The sequence below is a fragment of the Leucopleurus acutus genome (genome assembly GCF_964270905.1).
Source record: "Leucopleurus acutus genome assembly, chromosome: 3".
Taxonomy (NCBI): domain Eukaryota; kingdom Metazoa; phylum Chordata; class Mammalia; order Artiodactyla; family Delphinidae; genus Leucopleurus; species Leucopleurus acutus.
The window spans coordinates 59,442,543-59,448,985 of NC_139145.1; the positions used below are offsets into that span (position 1 = coordinate 59,442,543).

Consider the following 6,443-nt stretch of genomic DNA (forward strand, 5'->3'; position numbering starts at 1 on the left):
ACTTAAGTGTCCTCACAACATAGCAATCGGCTTTCCTCCAGCAAGTGATCTGAGGGCAAGGAGAAGTCTGAAACATCTTTTATGATCTAGTGTCAGAAGTCACACACTCTTATTTGCACATTACTCTATTTTATTTTATTTTTGGGCCGCACTGTGCGGCATGTGGGATCCTAGCTCCCCGACCAGGGATCGAACCTGTGCCCCCTGCAGTGGAAGCGTGGAGTCTTAACCACTGGACCGCCAGGGGAGTCACTGAACATTACTCTATTTATTAGAAGGAAGTTACTGAGTTCAGTCCACACTCACAGAGAGGAGAATTAAGCTTCATCTTTTATTTTTAATTATTTATTTTTTGCAGCTTTGAGGTATTTTAGGATAAAAGCTGGTACTCATATACATCAATGAAAATGAACTTAAAATTCATCATACATATACTTCATTTTCTAGCTTGAACTTCTAGTAAATCTTTAGCGTCATTGATTTTTGACTGTTATCTAAGGAGATCCTGCCTTTTCTGGGTGATTTAAATGCATAATATGTCAATGAGCATCTCTTTCCTTTATTGGCTGTAGGGCTTACTCGTAGTAGTAATGCTGCTTCCCATTTTGTCATTTTGGGTTCACACTCACCTCTGTAATAGCCACTGGTGAGGGCAGATTTTGATAGACTGTGAAACATGTTTTACTTGAGGCTCCATATGCTTCATGGCTTGCAAAACGTAACAGCCTGCACATCCTGCAGCAGCAGTGGTCAGTCTAACGACTACCAGTGTATTGGCCGTAGTTCTGGCCCAGCTCCTCTGCCTCCAGGGAGAGCACAGTTGATTCCAGCCCACAAGCCACAGACACCAACTTCATTCCTCCATCAGAAAGCAACGCGGCTGCCACCAGCAAGCACGAACCACCCAGACACGGGGGCCCCAGCACTTCAGCTTCATCTTTTAAAGGAAAGAGTATCAAAGACTTTATGGACATATTTTAAAACCACCATCCTTAACTCCAATGCTTTTTTTAAAAAATAAATTTTTTTTTATTCTTAAAAACAAATTTATTTGTTTTTGTTTTTGGCTGCGTTGGGTTTTTGTTGCTGCATGCGGGCTTTCTCTAGTTGCGGCAAGCGGGGGCTACTCTTTGTTGTGGTGCACGGGCTCTTTGCGGTGGCTTTTCTTGTTGCGGAGCACAGGCTCTAGGCACGTGGGCTTCAGTGGATGTGGCATGTGGGGTCAGTAGTTGCGGCACGTGGGCTCTAGAGCGCAGGCTCAGTAGTTGTGGTGCACGAGCTTAGTTGCTCCGTGGCATGTGGGATCTTCCCGGACCAGGGCTCAAACCCGTGTCCCCTGCATTGGCAGGAGGACTTTTAACCACTGCACCACAGGGAAGTGCCCAAACCATTTTTAAAGGTTTTTTTTTTTTTAAAGGCCTACAAGAGGAGTTAAACTTTTTCCATAAAGGACCAGTTAGTAAATATTTTTGGCTTTGTGGGCCATATGATCTCTGTTGCAACTACTCAACTCTGTATCAGGAAAGTAGACTAGACAATAGGTAAATGAATGGACATGGCTGTGTTCCAATTAAATTTTATCTACAAAAAATAGACAAGGAGTTAGATTTGGCCCATGGGCTGTAGTTTGCCATCCTCTAGTCCAGAAGATTCTTCTTCAGGAACAGAAACCAGGGACTTCCCTGGTGGTCCAGTGGCTAAGACTCCGTGCTCCCAATGCAAGGGGCCCGGTTTTGATCTCTGGTCAGGGACTAGATCCCACATGCCTCAACTAAGAGGTCTGTCTCATGCCGCAACTAAAGATCTCACACACGGCAACGAAGATCCCGCTGCCGCAGCTAAGACCCAGCACAGCCTAAATAAATAAATAAATAAACATTTAAAAGAACGCAAACCAAAAAGTTGACTCACATAGAAGACATATAATTTAAAGCCAGGGATCTGTGCATCTTTGACCCTTCTCAACCAAGTCATAAGCTCCTCCAGGATAAGAACCATGGCTTATAGTTCTTTTTATTCTCCTTCAGCACTTAATAAGGTTCTGAGCATGTAGTTGCTATTTAATTAATAATTGTTTATTATTTAATGGGTTCATAGTATTCTGTTGTATGACTATTCTATAATACTTAAGCAATTGTTTCTAGTCTTTGTTGGTACAAATAAGCTGCAATAAATACGGTTCTACATACATATTTGTACACACGTATGAGTGTATTCTAGGAGAGATTCCTAGAAGTATAATTATTGAGTCAAATATCATGCGTACTCTTGGGACTTCCCAGGCAGTCCAGTGGTTAAGACTCTGCGCTTCCACTGCAGGGGGCACGGCCAAAAAAAAAAAAAGATCATGTGTACTCTTAATCTGACAAAAAGAATTTCAAATTAATGTTAATGTGTAATTTATTTCATATAATAAATGTACACTATTTCAGGACAAAATATACAAGGTGCCTTGAACTTCATTTATAGACTTGTATTTCCTGTGTGATCTTCATAGAACATTGTAAGCCCTTTATATGCAAAGTAGTACAATTGAATGCTGATGACCAATGTATCTATTGTCAAGGTGGTGTATGTTGGTCACAGAGCAGGCAGAAATGAAATAAGTCTCTTGTTACCATGTTTTCAGAAACTTCTTGAGATGCCTCATAGAACTTTTAGATTTCCCAGAACATAATACAGAAATCACCACTAGCACTGCCCTTGCCACATCAAAAGCTCCTATCCTGAGAGTCCTTGTTAAAACACAAATATGTTCAGGAGGCAGTATATCCCCTTATCTCACTATTATGTCAGTGTACACTATGGAAAGTATGAAAGGATTGGCCTGGCATCAGTGGACCAAGAAAGGGTGACATTTTAAAAAGTCATTTTTGGGACTTCCCTGGTGGTCCAGTGGTTAAGAATCCGCCTTCTAATGCAGGGGACGTGGGTTCAATCCCTAGTCGGGGAACTAGGATCCCATATGCCGTGGGGCTACCGAGCCCGCATGCCACAACTAGAGAAGCCCGTGTGCCACAACAAAGATCCCCGTGTGCCACAACTAAGACCCGAAGCAGCCAAGTAAATAAATAAATGAATAAAAAGTTATTCTCAATTAAAAGAATTTGCTGGAGAGGGGAGGAAAGGACCAAATTGTATTGAGTACTTATTAAGTATCAGATTCTTTACTCATGTTTCCGGTTAAAGTAGATATTATTTATCTTTCTTTCACAGATGAGGAAACATGCTCAGAGGATTTATTGACTTTATTTACGTGTCAGTCAAGTTTGATTTGAATTGGGGTCTAACTCCTAAGCTGTTTCTACTATATTATGCTGCCTCCCAATATGCTCAGAATGTACTGATATGCTCATGCTAGAGACATACAAGACCTCAGAGCACTGATTTCCCTAGCCTGGCCTTATGACACTAATGAACTGCAGGAAAATTTCAGCCTTTGCTCTGTCCAAGAACAAAGCAGGAGCTGTCCATCTGAAAGCAGACTTTTCAGCAGGTAAAGGGAAGCTGGCAGAAGAGATAGGGTAACCAGAAGTAATTACCTTGACCTAGAGTTGAGAGAAATGGAATGATTTAATTTAGTCATATTGTCTGGTCATTATGCTAATTAGAGGAAATAAAAAAGAAAGGGAAGGCAAATGGAAAGGAAAACAGTGGTGGTTAGGGGAATACTTGAGAGAAATAAACTGTGTGCTATTTATGGTCCCAATAAGGTAAAATCAAAACTGAAACTTCTTTGCTCTTCCTCTTTATGATTTTACTTTTAGGGGAAAAATCTATTTCACTGTATTTCAGTTTCTCTCCCTAATAAATATTAGAAACAAACTTTGCTATTTTAATAACTACTTCTGTCCCTGTGCTTGGAGATTGTTCCTGGATTGTATTTCTTCCAAATATATAATATATATGAACATATGTATTATAATGAAAAAGCTAGAGTAAAATTTCACTCATTTGGACTCTAGTAATTCAGAATTTAAAAAATCAGTTGTGGGTTGTGCTGAAATTTATGCTATTGGGGGTATAGATTTTTAAAAAACGACAACGAAGTCATTGAAAAAACAAATGGTGATATTCAAGTCATTTAAGGGAATTAATAACCTGTAAATAATTTAACACCTATTTCATATTTATTGCTTCTGTCTGAATTCAGACCAAAAAATGTTGAATTTATTCAGTAAAGAAACTCTTGTTTACATGGCATTCAACAACTGAATTAATCCCTAAGGGGCTATTATACACCTTAGATCTGCATTTTGGGAACGCTGAAAGTAAGAGGTTAAAAAATAATTTTTGGAAGGAGGGTTATGCTAAAAGGAAGTAGAGAATTAGGGTCTAGAAACTATTATTGGAATCGACACGTAAGAGGTTTTTTGGTGACATCCAGAGGTTAGTTTTGGTAGTGTGGTGTGAATGGAAGCAAATTTTCAGGGATTTCAGGAATGACTAAGTAGTAAGGAACATTCATTCCAAATATTTGGCAGGGAAATGAAGGAGAAAAAGGACAGTAACAATGTAGGGTGGGAAATAACTGCAAGTGAAGATTTTTGCAAAAAGTGGGAGACTTCTGCATGATGGGAGGCAGAAAAAGAAGATTATTCTAGAAAGAAATGGAAAGGAATGGGATTAAAACATTGGGTAGAAATGAACAAATTAATAAATTAGACCTTACAAAATAGAAAAAAATTCTGGTCTTTGAAAGTCAGTCTAAGAAAATGAGAAGACAAGGCACACACTGGGAAGAAACATTTGCAAAACACATATCTGATAAAGTATTGGTAACCTGAATATGTAAAAGACTCACTAAACTCAATAATAAGAAAACAATCAAAAACAGAAAAAGAAAAAATGGGCAAAATATTTGAACAAACATTTTACAGAAGAAGATATACGGATGGCAAATAAGTACATGAAAAGATGCTTGACACTATTAGTCATTAGGAAAATGCAAATTAAAATGACAATGAGGCATCACTACATACCTAGTAGAATGACTTAAAAATAAATAAATAAAACAAAACCAACAATTGATAATGTCAAATGCTGCTGAGGATGTGGAAAAACTAGAACTCTCATACATTTGTGGTGGGAATGCAAAATGGTACAGCCACATTGGAGAACAGTTTGGTAATTTCCTATAAAGTTAAACATGCATTTATTCTATGACCTAACAAACCCACTCCTAGGTATTTACTCAAGAGAAATGAAGACTTATACCTACGCAAAAACCTCTATGGGAATCTGAAAAAAAATATATATATATATTATATATATATATATAACTGAATCACTTTGCTGTACACCTGAAACTAACACAATATTGTAAATCAACTGTACTTCAATCAAAAATTTAAAAAAACCTCTATGGGGATATTTATAGCAGCTTTGTCCATATTTTAAAAATACCAGAAACATGCCAAATGTCCATCAACATGAAACAGACTGTGGTACACCTCTACAATGGAATTCTGTTTAGCAGTAAAAAGGAACAAACTACTAATACATGCAGCACCATAAATGACTCTCAAAAGCATTACGCTCAGCGAAAGAAGCCAGATTTGAAAGTCTACATACTGTATGGTTCCATTTACACATTTGGAAAAAGGAAAACTATAGGGACAGAAATCCAGTCAGCAGTTGCGAGGGGGCTGAGGGTAGGGGAGGTACAAAGAGGTGTGATGGAACTTTTTAGGGTGATAGAAATACTACATATCTTGATTGTTGTAATTGTTACATGACAGCATAAATTTGTCAAAATGCACAGAAACTTACACCATAAAAGGATGAATTTTACTATCTATAAATTATACCTCAATCAACTTGAAATACAATTTTTAAAAAAATAATAGTTCTCATATTTATTTATTTATTTTTGGCTGTGTTGGGTCTTAGTAGAGGCACACAGGCTTTCTAGTTGAGGCGCACAAGCTCAGTATTGTGGCTCGCAGGCTTAGTCGTGTCCCCCGTCATGTGATCCCGGACCAGGGATTGAACCCCCGTCACCTGCATTGTAAGGCAGATTCTTTACCACTGGACCACCAGGGAAGTCCAAAAAAACAATTTTAAATGGTTGGGTAGAGAATAGTTTCTGGGAAAAAATATTGGTAGGAACACTTGAGCACGCACGTTTTTTCTTGCTTTAAAGCTTTTGCATACGTGTGTCCTTCACTTAAGGAGTCTCTCCTTTTCCTTTTTTCCTGAATAACTCCGTATTCTCCTTTGCGTTTCAGTAAAGCATTACTCCCCCCACCCCCAGAAAGACTTCCCTGGCCCATAGACTAGGTTAACCTTTCCTGTTGTGTGTTCCTAATAGCATGCTTATCTAATCCCTATGGCAGAGTGTATCATACGCTATTGCAACTGCTTATTCGTTTCTCCTCTTTTGTGCTGTAAGCTCCCTGAGAGCAGGAATAGCACCCATATTAGTTAATTACTGTATCCTT

General features: G+C 38.5%; 1 pseudogene across 1 annotated transcript; it reads right to left on the reverse strand.

Annotated features, from left to right (window-relative positions):
• Positions 1-436: 436 nt before the first annotated feature.
• On the reverse strand, positions 437-1,998 carry LOC309959896 (mitochondrial import inner membrane translocase subunit TIM14-like; annotated as a pseudogene). The gene is made up of 2 exons: positions 1,912-1,998; positions 437-799 (listed from the first exon to the last, which is right to left on the reverse strand). The product of its transcript is annotated as a mitochondrial import inner membrane translocase subunit TIM14-like (transcript).
• Positions 1,999-6,443: the final 4,445 nt, after the last annotated feature.